Genomic DNA, 15,860 nt, shown 5'->3' with positions numbered 1-15,860 from the left:
GAACCGGGCAGCCACTTAACTTAAAAAAATATATAAATAATCCTCTGTGCTGCGAAGCGTTTTTCTGTTTTCTATCATTTCACTGTGTGGGGAATTGGCAGATCAGCGCCCCCAGCAGCTGCAGGCGCCCTGCTTGCTGAGAGAGGTCAGCACCCCCTACTTTCACAATGAAATGGACTAGTCCGTCCCACAGTGCGCCGCCAAAGATAAACAAACGGTGACAGGAGAAATGGGAACTACCTACACAGAGACGGAGAAAGACGAGTCTAAACGGTCTAAACCTTTCTGTTATGTCAATGGTCTAAACGCCAAAATGAAAAAAAGTTACCCAAGCGGCTCAAATAAAAGAAAAAAGCGAAAAGACATGTTTTCGGGAGTAGCAGGACCTTCATCTGCTCTACTTTGGTAGCCTACACAATGCATTCTCTGTTGATTAGTTGATTACATTTGCCTTCTGGTTGACAGCACAAAGGAGCGAGGAGAATAGAGAGGGAGAAGGGCAGAGAGAGCAAGATGAACAAGTGAGAAAATGGCTAGGTAGCCTATAAGACATGTATATGGTAGGACTACTGTGTTTTTTTTTCTCTTTTATTTGAAGATTATTTTCTAGTTGATTACAAAATGTTTTTTATGTGATTGTCAGTGATAGGACGGAGGGAAGGAGATAGAGGGAGAGAGGAGGATGGGGAGAGAGTGAGAAGGATGGAGAGAGAGTGGACAAAGAGAGGGACCTGGAAGAACCAGGTGAGAAAGTGGACATATATTATACGGGCAAAAACACTTAAAACATTCCATTCACATTATATTTACATATGCATTTCATGGAGGACTAGGCTCTTAAGAAAAAGAGATGTTGAGTTTTCTCCATCTGGTTCAGAGGCATTATTAGATTAGATAAAAAAGTTGAAACTCAACAGCAGAAAAAAACATGAATAATCTTTTCTAAAAATATGTTAAGGCTTATTTTACCATTCAAGGTATGTGCAGGGGTGTAGCTCCAAATTCTGGGCCCTGTGAAAGGCATTTTCTATGGGCCCCTCCCTGCAGCCAAAGCTATGAATTCTAGCATATTTTTGGGCCCTCCTCACATGAGGGCCCTGGGCACTCAGTCCCCGCCCCCCCCCAGTCCAACACCCCTGGGTATGTGTGCTGCAATAATCATGCTTTGTAGTTTCCATCTTTTTTCACAGCAGATGCCTTGAATCTGTTGATAGTTTGTCATAATTGCATATCTCAATCTGTCTATTTCTTTCCCCAAAACTCACAAGAAGTCATGATTTAAGGGTTTAAAAAAAAAAAATCTTACGGGAGCATGCCCCCAAACCCCCCTAGCTTAACTGCTATCAACTTTTCATTAGGGGCTGAGCACCCCCAAAGGTCAGATCCTAGAATCGCCCCTGCTGTACAGTTCTGTTTCAGAGGCCTTTAAAAGATTACTTTGATGACCTGCTGTGTGTGTGTGTATACTGTTATACTGATGTGGATAAAATATGTCTTCTCCTAACGTTCCCTCCAGCAGCTCTGTCCTTGCAGTGGCCCAGGTGCAGGATAAATGAAACAATAAGAGGCGTGAAAGTGGTAAATTCACAGGAGTGGAACGGTCAATCATGGAGAGAGGTTTCAAGGGTTGGATTTGCAGTGTCACGCCCCTCCAAACAAGCCCTCGATAACAGCAAACTGAAAACATCAGTGAGTCCCCATGACAACTGAAGAGGAACAAATGTCATGCTGTGCACTGGATGACTGGCAGACATCCGCTCCCTTCATCCACAACCACAGCCAGCCATGGCAAATACCACAGGATGCGTTATGCAGATGCTCCCAGTCCAGAGAGAGAAGAGGGATGACACAGTCAGAGGATTCTAAGCTTTATGCCCTGACAGCTGTTACACTCATCAAGTAAGTTTCCCATTTGGAGCCATTAAAACATCCATCTTTACAAGTCATTTGAGTTATTCAGGCTAAATAAGGCTGAATAACCTTACTTATTTAACCTTCAAACAAATTGCCATTGGAGTAAGATGATTATCAATGCAGTTTTTACTTGTTTTATATTTGTCAAATTTTCAAGACTGAAGACAGCACATCACTGCACTAGTATTAAGATCAGTGGATTTTAGAGCATTCTAGAAATACATTTCTTCAAATAAAATGTACACTGGTCAGATACTCTAAACCAGTGGTTCTCAAACTTTTTTCAATAATGTACCCCTCTTTGAAATATTTTTTAGCCAAGTACCCCTTGACAAGTGCAAAGCATTTTTGGTAGAAAAAAAGGCTCTATAAAGAGGTACATTACAGCTCTGCACCATTAGTGTCTGATTTACTTAACAAGCTTGTAACTATTATTATTACGAATTATGCATGACTGATATATTTGAGATTAACATTTCAAAAAGGAATCTCACCTACCCCCTACAGTACTCCAAAGTACCCCTAGGGGTACACGGACCCCCATTTGAGAAACATTGCTCTAAACCTATTGGTAGATATGTGTTGCCTGTTTTAGGAAAACTAACAATTAGACTTAATCTACAAATGGGAGACAAATACATAAACATTCTTACAGGAGAACTACAGGAGAAGTACAGGAGAACTACAGGAGAACTACAGGAGAAGTACAGGAGAAGTACAGGAGAACTACAGGAGAAGTACAGGCGAACTACAGGAGAAGTATAGGAGAACTACAGGAGAAGTACAAGAGAACTACAGGAGAAGTACAGGAGAACTACAGGAGAAGTACAGGAGTACTACAGGAGAAGTACAGGAGAAGTACAGGAGAACTACAGGAGAAGTACAGGAGTACTACAGGAGAACTTCAGGAGAACTACAGGAGAACTACAGGAGAAGTACAGGAGTACTACATGAGAACAGAGAGAGATTGATTTAAAGTTGCCGATACAACAGCACCATAGAACTCTGATTAGCCCACCAAACATGTTTCAAATACCAGTCAACAAGCTGTGTTCAAACAATCATTACTGCAGCTCTCATACACAGGGCTCAGAAGAATAATGCAGCAGGCTAAATACACCACACATAAAAACACACGCGCATGTATCCTCACACAGTTTTCACACTTGCACGTATGGTCAAAATAATGTAGTCATATCTGTAATGACTTAATATATCTAAATAAGCCACTGAGGGCAAACATGTTTTCTGGGCTAAAAATAAACCAATGTCATTTATAACTTTAGATTTGGTGATCCATTTATTCACATTTCTGTAAAACACATGTTCGCTGTAATGATCTTCTACGAGACACAAATACAAGAAGCTCTGGCAGGCTTTCCTTGTGTTACAAGACCGGGGAAGCTCCTTTAAGGTGCTTAGTGAGAGAGAGGGACGGTGAATGCGTTCAGAGAAGACAACTGTCGGCTATCAGAGCAGAGAATACATCAGCAGTTTATTTGTTATGTGGTAAATGTACAGCGTAGGTTTCAGTTTGTCTCTGAATAAATGCTCCAGAAAGAAAGTTCCCGTGTCTTGCTTCTCAACATCACAATAAAACAAAAAGGGCCGCGGCAGTAGGGGGAGAGCAGCAGTCAGTAGGGGGACAGCAGCAGTCAGTAGGGGGAGAGCAGCAGTCAGTAGGGGGACAGCAGCAGTCAGTAGGGGGAGAGCAGCAGTCAGTAGGGGGACAGCAGCAGTCAGTAGGGGGAGAGCAGCAGTCAGTTGGAAAAACTCAGACACAGAGAGAGCATATGAGAGGACGAGGAAGCCCTTCAACAAACCAATCAGTTAGAAGTATCTGGAGACGTAGCTCACGTATGTGATGACGGCAGGACGTAGGTTTGTCATGTATAGATCTTTAGCGCGCTTGCAAAACTGCAGTGTGAAACCACAACTTACCGGATCAAATGTATACAATGTAACAAAAACATGAACCTTGGTCCGGACCTTGGTTCGGACTTTCATGTGTGAAAACGCCCTCAGTCTCATTTACAGGTTTTACAGGTTTTGATAAAGTCTCCACACTTTGACGTTTAGGGAGAAAAAAACTATCCATCGCTAGCGTTAGACTCACTTCTCTAATCCTAACGGCTCCCAATATTGAGCTCTTCTTCTTCTGTGTGAAAACGTTACTGCGGAAGTAAGGTCAAAAGTTCAATGTGTGCTGCACCCTTAGGCCTAATACGATTGTAGCAGTATAGAAATAAGGTTGTCTTGTTGCAGTTAATTGCGCCTGCTGACCACTAGGGCGGCAGTATATAAGTGCGGCCTTCCTTCTCGCGCTCCCACTGTTGCATCATTTCCGGGTCAGGTGTCTGTCTGTGCAGGTAATGCTCCGCGCTGCTGCTGCGGCTATTGCTTTGTTTCGGCCTATTTATCTTTATGTCCTCATGCTTAAAGCCTGCGTGTTTTCACTGCAGAGCAGCGACCGAGTGCTCCGTGTGGCGTGCTCCGTTTTTATTTCCTGGTTCTCTCGAGCGGTGGTAAGTGTTCAATCTCTCTCTCTCTGTGTTAAACCGAGTGCTATCCTGTAGCTAACATTAGTGTGGTCACCGGTAGATGTCTGCTGTCGTGTGGGTCTTTCTCTCCCTCCCTCTCGCTGTGCAGGTTTGACTTTGAAAACAGGTATGCTACCTTAAATCTAGCCCCCAAAAACTTTTTATTTATTTAGCTTAGACATGCTAATTTTATGTTTATTGACAGGGAATGCTCATCAGCTGGCCGAAGTCTACAGGTGGTGATTGATGTGACTCCACCACCAGCTGACTGGGGCCACTGCTGTTTTGTCTCCACTGCTAAATGCTGCTAATTGTACAGCTTTCTCTGCTGCTAACTACACAGTCTACTCTCTGCTGCTGAATGTACAGCTTTGTTTTTGCCGTGAACTACACAGCTTGTCGCTACTGCTTGGCACTGTTGTTGCTGGCTTTTGGTTTGCATGGTGAATTGCCAACACCAGACTTTTAACTTGTTTATTCCTTTAATTTTAACCAACTGACTGAGGAGTTAATCCTTTAGTTTGTATTATTGTTTTCTTTACTTTGTTTTGATTAAGAAAATTGTTTGTTTACTTATTGTTTTGGTTAAGCTGATTTTGTGAATTATTTCCTGTTTTGTTGTACATATTTGAGATCAATTTTGTTGTAACCTCCTTTTGTTTGTCCTTCCCAGTGGCTGCAGGCTGGTGGTGGTGCTGGTGATGTGGGTGGTGGTGGTCTTCCTCCTTGTGTGCAGTGTTTCCTTGGATTTGGTGATCTCACTGTGTCTGGGTGAACCCTTTTTTCTTTACTTTAGTTTTATTAGTTCTCCTTCCCCTTCACCTGCCCTTCCCACCAGTAGGCCTCAGCCCCTGATTAGGTTTCCTTTTTTTCTTATTTGTGACGAATGCTACATTTTATATCTATACATATTTTATTGAATAAAATATTTTTGTAAACTGGGAACCACGTGTTTTTTCCTATTGAGTGGAACGAACCTGTGTGCTTTAAAGGTCTTGGGCCTATCCCAAGTGGCGTTGTCGGAAATCTTAAAATCTGTGTCATCAGTCCCATTCGCATTGCCACACGATCACCTGTGTTTTTTTAGCCTAAAAATAATTAGTTTGTTTTAATGTATTTATTTATTTTTCAAATCGAAATTATACTATTTACACATTAACAATTTAATTGTAGCCTCACCTGCCCCCATCACCCTCTGTGGCTCCACAATTGACACTGTGGAGTCCATTCCGCTTCCTGGCAACTATCATCTCCCAAGACCTCAAGTGGGAGCTGAACATCAGCTCCATCGTCAAGAAAGTACAACGGAGGATTTACTTCCTGCGGCAGCTGAAGAAATTCAACCTGCACAATGATGGTGCATTTCTACACAGCCGTCATTGAGTCCATCCTCCATCCCCATCTGGTACGCTGCTGCCACTGCTTAGGACAAGGGCAGACTGCAGCGTGTCATTCAATCTGCTGAGAAGGACTCTGAAGCGTGGTGGAAAGATTGTGGCTGACCCCTCCCATCCCGGCCACAAACTCTTTGAGCCACTCCCCTCTGGCAGGAGCCTGAGGTCCATCAGGACAAAAACCACACGCCACATAAACCGTTTTTTCCCCTCCGCCACTAGCCTTATCGCAAGGCCCGGAACCCACCCTGACTCTCTTCACGCTCCACCTCTGGCTCCTCATGCCACTGTACCTACTCTGCTGTAGCATTCCTTTTTACTACTAATTTTATTATTTATTTTATCATTAATACATACTGTGTGTATATGTTTATACTTATATTGTTTATATTCATTTATATTTGAGAATGTGTGACAAGCACAACACCATGACAAATTTGTGTGTGTTTGAAAATCTTGATCTCTGTGGAGTTGAAAATAATCACCCTCTTTGTTTACACGAGATTCTAACTTAACGTGGTGTTACAGCAGAATCTGAGGTTTGTTTAACGGTAGAGTTTATTCTCTGCTACTCTCTGCGAGCAAGCAGCTGACTCCGCAGTGCGATAATCCCTCGCTCAGTCTTTCCACAGGTATATGATATAATGTCTTTATGTCATATCACTGTGGTGGGGTGACGAAAGCAGGATTTTTTTGACAACAAAAAATAAAAACCGACCAAGGGACAGCAGGCAAAATTGTCACTGATTAACAGTGACAATTTCTCAACATCTTGTAAAACTGGAAAAGGAAAAAACAAAAAAAGGGGGACAAGACTTATACATCTCACTTTGTATTCAGATACGTTGTCCAGTTTTTCCAATATACTTCACATTTCCTCCTGGCATGTCTCAGAGAGAGTCAAATGTTCCATAACATGAATTTCCCGAACTATTTCTATCCATTCAGCAATTGTCGGGGACTCTTTACTTAGCCATTTCCTAGTTACTGTTTACTTGCTACCCGCTAATGGTATTTGTAACAGATCTGTCTTTCTCAGCCCTGTTGGTAGATTTCCTAAATACATAACGCTGAAATTAAACTCAAGCTCTGCACCGATTATTGACCTAATTGCCGTCACCACCTCAACCCAATACAAAGAAATAATTGGACACTCCCAAAAGATATGAAAATGACCAGCAGACATATTACCACACATTCTCCAACACTGACCATGTCCGATTGTTGCTCTGTGACTTTTTTATATTGGGGGGGTTATGAAGAATCTTAGTGTTTTTCCAGGTGAATTCCCTCCAGAGACCTGAGCTAGAGGTGGTAGATTGTGTCCTGCATATGTTCAACCAGTCATCTTCGCTTATCTTTGTTAGCTTCTTTCTCCCACCTCCTTTTTACATACATTGTTGAAAGTCCCCTGTCCAACTGTAAACATGAATATAACCTGGAAATTAGTTTTCTGTTTATATTACCCTTATATGCGTCGATGAATATTCTAATCAGGTCTGTTCCCCTCTCTCCAGTAGTTTTAATATGTTTATCAAAGTACAACCCCAAATCAAAAAAAGTTGGGACAGTATGGAAAACCCAAATAAAAAAAGAAAGTAGTGATTTCTAAATGTACTTTGACTTGTATTTCATTGCAGACAATGTGAACGCAAAATATTTCATGTTTTGTCTGGTCAAATTAATTTCATTTGTAAATATACATCCTTTCCTGTCATTCAGACCTGCAACACATTCGAAATAAGGTTGGGACAGGAGCAATTTAGGGCTAGTAATCAGGTAAATTGGTTAAATAATGATGTGATTTGAAACAGGTGATGTCAACAGGTGATTGTAATTATGATTTGGTAAAAAAAGCAGCATCCAAGAAAGGTCTAGTCCTTTAGGAGCAAAGATGGGCCAAGGATCACCAGTTTGCCAACAAATACGTGAGAAAATTATTGAAATGTTTAAAAACAATGTTCCTCAAAGAAAGATAGGAAGACATTTGCTTATTTCACCTTCAACAGTGCATAACATAATTAAAAGATTCAAGGAATGTGGAGGAATTTCAGTGCGTAAAGGATAAGGGCGCAAGCCTAAGCTGAACAACCGTGATCTCCGATCCATCAGGCGGCACTGCATCAAGAATCGTCATTCATCTATAAGTGATATCACCACATGGGGTCAGGACTACTTTGGCAAACCATTGTCAAGTACCACAATACGTAGTTACATCCACAAATGCCAGTTAAAACTGTACTGTGCCAAAATGAAGCCCTATGTTAACAGTGTCCAGATGCGCCGTCGACTTCTCTGGGCTCGGAGGCATCTAGGATGGACCATCATACAGTGGAAACGTGTACTGTGGTCAGATGAATCAGTATTTCAGGTATTTAAAGGAATGTAATTGTGGTCATAAATGGCACACATAAACCTCTTTAGGTATGTGTACCCCTAAATATTTAATTGTATTATTTTTCCATTTAAATTGACAGCTTTTATAAATGCTTTCTTGTGGTTTGTAGTTGAAAGTAAGCGTTTGAGTTTTATGCAGATTTAATTTATAGCCGGAATATGAACCAAATTCTTTAAGAAGAGATAATTTGGGCAAACTTGCGCTAGGACTGGTGAGTGTCATGAGTATGTTGTCCGCATACGCACATATCTTATATTGTGTGTCTCCCACTAGTACCCCCGTTATATCCTTGTCTTCTCTAATAGCCTGCGCCAAGGGCTCTATGAAGAGGGGGAATAGAGTGGGACTGAGGGGACATCCCTGTCGACATCCCCTTTCAAGAAATATTGATTTGGATAGGTCCCCTTTTATTTTAATTCTGGCCGTAGGAGAGACGTATAGGGAGTTCAAACATCCAATCACTTGGTCATCAAAACCAAAGCGCCTAAGGACCAAATATAAATATTTCCATCGGATAGAGTCAAAAGCCTTTTCGGCATCAAGATTTATAACTACAGATTCCATGTCACTGTTTCTCATATGGTCAATGAGGTGGAGAGCCCGTCTCACATTGTCCTGGGTTTGCCTGTTTTTTGACAAAGCCCGTCTGGTCTGTGTCTATCAGAGCTGGGATTATGTTTTCCAGTCGCTTTGCAAGTATTAACGCATATAATCTATAATCTATGTTTAAAACTGATATAGGTCTATAAGAGCTGCAGTCTATTTTGTTTTTACCCGTTTTAGGAATCACTGAGATTACTGCTTGTCTCCAGAACGGGGTCTCGCCACCTCCCAGAACATTGTTAAAACAATCTTTGAGCATTGGTGTTATTGTTTCCCTGAGTGTTTTATACCATTCTGATGGGTACCCATCGGCACCTGGCATTTTATTTCCTTTCAATCTTGATATTGCCTTGTTTATTTCATCGTCTGTTATCTCTTGGGTTATTATTTTGTTCTGCTCTGTCCCTACAGATGGTAAAACCAAAGATGTTAGAAAGGATGATATGACAGCTGACTCAGTTGTCCGAGGCTGGGCATATAATTTTGTGTAGTACGTTTCAAAGGCATTTTGTAGGTCTTCCAAATTATGGTACATCTCATTGGTCCTGGGGTCCTTCACTTTATGTATAAATCTCTCCACCTGTTGTTTCCTTATTCTCCATGCAAGTGGTTTCTTAGATTTAGGGCCATTATCATAAAAAGTTTGTTTAATTAGTTTAGCTCTCTTCTCTACTTGGTTTTCATATAGGTTGTTTAAAGTTTGTTTAGTCTCCAGTATGTCATTTAGGATATTGGTGTCATTATACTCCATATGTTTACTCTCCAGTGATTTTAACTTTTCAATCAGGTCCTTAATTTGTCTCTCTTTTTCCTTTTTCTTCTGGGCTGACCACATCATGAGTTTACCTCTAATAACAGCTTTCGCAGCATCCCTTAGTGTACTAGGAGACACTGCTCCATTATCATTATGGGTTATATAATCTTAAAATTCTGTCTGTATATACTTTTGACACTGAGGGTTGTTCAGAAGGCTAGTGATAAGTCTCCACAAAGTCTCTTTGGGCTTGTTGTCTAAATGCAAGGTTAAGTACACCCTGCATGGTCGGAAATGTCCCCCCCACATATCAACACAGCTGACGTTTCCATAGAGATCATGTTAAAAACTTGTGTAATCCGTTTACATTAAGGGTGATTATTCTGTATTTTTGATGAGGCATTTCAGTCAATAGAAAAGAAAAAATGTTTACCAAAACGTTTAAGCATCCCTGGATGGCCTGAACAAATTAACTTCTGTCTGTGAATCAAAATGAAACTTAACACATAAACACGAACGCTTAACATTAGTGACTTCCATCTCTGAAGTATAAATTCTACTTCCAAAACCGGAGGGGAAGCCCTACATCTGGAAGGGGCCCCTCTAAGTGTGGACCAAAATGTCTGACTACATGAAATCAGAACAGTCCACATAGAAAAACAGACATAAATTCCCAGATGTGGTCAATTTCAATCGCTCAAGGTTATAGTAGGAAAAATCGCCTGGTCTCATATTACCGCCTAGAAGTACAGTCCGACGTAGAAATATGATAGGCTACACCAGGGGTCGGCAACCTTTTTGATATGAAGTGCCCTTTTCAAAATTTCTTGTTGATTAGTGTGCCATGTCAACATTAAGTTTAATTATGACATCACATCAAAATGTAATATCTGGACTTCCGGTTGTGGAAGCCTAGGAAGCAGACGCATGGCGCCGACCTCCGCTCACTAGCTTGCTGAATTTAGCCTTCTACCGATTCTTTAGTGAAATAATTTCACACTATCCCTGCTTCTACAACCGGTAACACTGGAAGTGAGAACATGCCACCGAAAAAGAATGAAGGAAGATAAAAACCTATCTATCTCCCGCACCGTCTGCTAGCGGCAATGGTGGTGACCTAGCTAACAACCCCCCCCAATGGTTCATATCCGAGATGGAAAAGGGGATGCAAAGGATTGAGTCCGTGATTGAGGGACGCTTGACTAGACTTTCTGAAACGATGGAGAAAATTGTCAGTGATAACGAAGCCATTGGTAACCGAGTCAAGTGCGTCGAGTGAGTTTGATGACTCGCTAACTGCCTTGCAGCGTGAGCTGGATGACTACAGGAAAAACACAGAGGCTGAATTGAGAGAGCTGAGGGAACAACTGGACGACCAAGAGAACAGAGCCCGCAGAAAAACCTGAGGCTGGTCGGCTTCCCAGAAGGAGTGGAGGGGAAGGACACAGTGGCATTTATACAAGAATGGCTACCCAAGATACTTGATATGGACGGGGAAATTTTCGATCTGGAGCGTGCTCACAGGTCCTTGTTACAACGCCCAGTAGACGGCGCTAGACCCCGCGCCATTGTGATCCGGCTCCTCCGCTACTCTGACACGGTCAAGATCATCAACGCAGCCCGGGACAAAAGCTCATTGCAATATGGCAATTCAACCATCAGGATCTTCAGAGACATGTCTACAGCCCTGTACAAAGAGAGGAAAGCCTTTGTTTCACTAAAACGGAGACTCAAAGAAAAGACCATCACTTTAAGGCTCCTACACCCAACCACCTTTTCGATGGACCTTGAGGGAGGGCGACGCACCTTAACAACGCTGCAAGCTGCTGAAAATTACCTGAGGAAACACCATCCGGAGGTGCTGCCCCAGGAATAACCATCTTCCCGGATAGTCGGGACCAAACACCTCGATCCTGTCTCATATCGTACCAGAGGGACCACTCTCCCGGAGGAGATGGAAAACAGACAGTGAGGGACGGATAAGACTGCCTCTGGTTGCCCGGGAAATTCCTCCTCACACCCGGCGCCTGTTTTGTATGGTCCCGCCTGGCCGGAGGATCTTCGTATTTATCCCGATCTTGTCCCTTCCACGCGGGCCTCTTGCTCTCTTGGGGGCCAGACGGACGTTTCCCTCCAGCATCACAGTGGTCGAGATGTAAAGTTATGTGAGTTGTTTACTCACATCATGGATCCAGTATGTGAGTAGTTAATGGGGCACACATGCGACCAAAAGGTCTATAAAATACTCAAATGTTGTATTCACCACGGGCAACATCGGAACTGTTATTATATACTGTGAATTAATGGTGATCCCCCTTTTTTTTTTTTTTTTTTTTTTTTATTTTACTTATTTAATTTTCTAAACTGTTGTTTACATATGCCTTTCTGCACAAATATAATTATCACGTTCTTTAATCTTACTATACATAGTTGTACAGAACAGAGAATAGTTGATTAAGTTGCTAATTCGAGGTGGTGTTATCATGACGTACTGTTTTCATATACCACAGTTAAGTTGTGTTCTCACTTAAAAGGTTGCGAATTTCTGTTATGAATAGGGTTAAATGGCTAGCAGATTACTTAACTTTAAAGGAGGATTGGCTCAGTTTTACAATGCAGCAAAATAGGTTATAGCTGCATTAAAAAAGCGTCAGGAGGAATAGGGGTTTGGTACTTCCTCAGTTGGGGAGGTCAAGAGGGGGGACTATAGGGTTTAGTTTGACTTCATTCACACTTTTTTTTTCTCTTTCATTTCCATGTATACATCTATTTTCAATGGACAAGAGATAGAAGTGTATCTTCCAGATGGGACAGCGGCCAGCTGCTCTAATTGGTTACCTCCGACTGTACGTTACTTTATGGGAGAAATAGATAAAGGATATGACAGCTGCAGTACTTAGATACTTAACATGGAATACCAATGGCATCAATGATCCGACAAAACGCAAGAAGGTACTTAATTTTTTGAGAAACCACAGAATAGATATAGCTCTACTACAGGAGACCCACCTAACGGATGCAGAACATGCCAAACTGACACGTCAATGGCAGGGGCAGATCTTTTATTCCTCCTTCACATCCCAATCTCGAGGTGTGGCCACATTGATTGGTAAAAATGTCCCGCCACAGGTTGATAATATTGAGAGAGACAAGCAGGGAAGATACCTGATACTTAAAGGCTCCATAGCAGGTGAATCTATCACACTAGTTAATGTTTATGGCCCAAATTATGATTGCCCTCAATTCTTCCAGAGTTTGTTTTTCACATTCACTTGCCCTCCTAGTGAACTCATTATAGGTGGGGATTTAAACTTAGTTTTGGACCCTTCCAAAGATAGGTCCTCCTCAAATTCCAAAACCTGTTCTCAAGCAGCTAAGACACTCAAAAAAGAAATGGCAGATTTTAATCTTGTAGATATATGGAGAGTTAGGCACAAATCGCTGCTAGAGTACTCTTTCTACTCACATGCTCATAAAAGCTATTCTAGAATTGATATTTTTCTCATTCATGCTGACAGAATCCATCTTATTTCCTCATGTGAATATTTGGTCATGACTCACTCGAACCATGCCCCTCTCATGCTCCTGATGGCGCTAAAGACCACTACCCGTAATAGCAGGCTATGGCAATTCCCCACACACCTGCTTGTTGACGCAGATTATAATACTCTTATAAGATGCAAGATAGACAGTTTTCTTAGCATAAATAAAGGAACCGCCTCGCCCGCCGCTGTATGGGAGTCCTTAAAAGCCTATTTGAGAGGTGAAACTATAAGTTATGCATCATGGAAAAAAAACAATATATGCTGAAAACTAACACACTTGAATCAGAGATTAGGAAACTTGAAAAGGAACATTCTCAGACTCATAATGAAATGAGCTTTCATCTGCTGAATAACAAAAGAACCGAATACAACACTTTAACCACTCGGGTGGTTGAAAATGCCATGGCCAGAACTAAACGACAGTACTATGAACATGGGGATAAAAGTGGTAAACTATTAGCCTGGCAGATAACCTACTCTAACCTTTAATGGAAATGTTTAAACATGCAATTGAAATCCGCCAATTACCTAAAACTTTAGAACAGGCACTGATTACTGTTCTGCTAAAACCAGGCAAAGACCCAAAACTCTGTGGCTCCTATAGGCCCATAGCCCTCTTGTCGTCAGAATACAAGATATTTACCAAGGTTATAGCTACCAGGCTGGAGAAAGTGATCCCTAGTCTTATAAATAAAGACCAAACTGGCTTCATTCAAAACCGTTTTTCCTCCGACAACATTCGTAGGTTTCTTTATATTATTCACTGTGCCGGACAAATTAACATGCCTGTCGTTGCCCTTTTCTTTAGATGCCGAAAAGGCATTTGATCGCTTAGAATGACGTTTTCTTTTTGCAGTCTTACAAAAGATGAACTTTGGCCCCAACTTGATAAGAATGATACAGATGCTATATCTTAACCCAGCGGCAATGATACAAACAAATACTGATACCTCATCTCTTTTTCCTCTCTCACGTGGCACGCGCCAGGTTGTCCCCTGTCCCTGCTCCTCTTTGCGTTGGCGGTAGAACCGCTCGCAGTTGCTGTTAGAGCACACCCGGCCATAGAGGGCATTATGGTTGAAAACGAAAAACATATCATCTCGCTATACACTGACGATATTATACTGTACATGACTAATGTGGCGTCATCTCTCCCTGCCCTTTGTACTCTGTTGGATGAATATGGCTGCATTTCTGGGTACAAAATAAACAAACATAAAAGTGTGGTAATGCCTCTAAACCCAGCTGCCAAAGGATTATCGAGGGGAAACATTTCTTTTCATTGGGAACCCTCTAAGCTCTGTTATCTTGGAGTACAGATACCCAATCAACTACACCAGATTTACTCACTCAACTATGAACCCCTGCTTAGAAAAGCAGAAGCAGATTTGGAAAGGTGGAAGTCTTTACCTATATCCCTGATTGGACGAACAAACTGTATAAAAATGAACATGCTACCTAAATTCCTTTACCTATTCCAATCCCTTCCAACTCCAATCCCCAAAACCTTTTTTAAAAAACTGGACAGACGGATTTCTAGATTCCTGTGGAATGGTAAGGTTCCCAGAGTAAAACTCAAAACCCTCTGTCGCCCCATTGAACAAGGAGGTCTTAACCTACCTGACTTTCAATTATATTATTTGGCTGCACAATCCAGAGCTGTTTCGACCTGGATTAAAAACTTAGAGCATCCTCCAGCCTGGAAACCGATCGAACAATCTCATACAGCAGAAATATTGTCAAGCATTCCATTTATTCACTCCTATCACAGTCAAAAAAAATTAACTCAAAACCCAATGATAAAACACACATCTAAAATATGGCATGAAATCAGAGCAAAGTTCCAAAGTGTCCGCGCAATATATAGGTCTACCCCATTCCATTTTAACCCTGTCCTACCTGGGGCACTGAGAGATGGCATTACCAGAGAATGGTATAACAGAGGCATATGTACATTTGGACATCTATATGAGCTTGATAATCTGAAATCCTTTGAACAACTGAGAACCTCTTATGGGCTCCCCTCAGCACATTTTTTTAAGACTATATTAGAGTGCAACAGGGTGGGAAACTCACCTCTTTAGAGGATTTTCAAATAGAAAGTATGATACAAGACAAGCATAATCCTAAAGGTTTTTTATCCTATGCCTATAACAGACTCATGAGCCTCGCAGAAAACAACACTCTTAATGCAAAAACTAAGTGGGAAATAGACATTGGTCAGGCTTTTGAGGACTTTGAATGGGAGGAGATTTGTAAGAGCTCCCAATCATTCTCCTACAACAGTAGACATAAACTCTTGCAGTTTAATCTTATTCACAGGGTTTATCTGACACCTCAGCGCCTTCATAGGATGAATAGTAGCTACTCGGAATACTGTCCCAGATGTAAGGTTGAGGCAGGTACTCTTCTACATATGTTTTGGACATGTACTGTAGAGGTCTGGAGCAGTACTGGAGACCCATCTTGGACATAGTTAAATCGATTGTGGGAGTAGAAATCCCAACCAACCCACGATTGATGCTGTTGGGGGATCTATCAGTTTTACCAATCAATGCGAGAGGCAACACTCGCTTTATCAGACTAGCCTAGACTGAACTAGACTAATAAATGTATAGCCATTCACTGGAAAAATGCGGAGTCCCCTGGGGTTTCTTTGTGGCTTAAGGAGCTTTCATCATACTTAACGTCAGAAAAGATAATGTTTAATCT

This window comes from Perca flavescens, chromosome 3 (genome assembly GCF_004354835.1).
Source record: "Perca flavescens isolate YP-PL-M2 chromosome 3, PFLA_1.0, whole genome shotgun sequence".
NCBI classification, from domain to species: domain Eukaryota; kingdom Metazoa; phylum Chordata; class Actinopteri; order Perciformes; family Percidae; genus Perca; species Perca flavescens.
Note: the sequence above shows the minus strand (reverse complement) of the source record.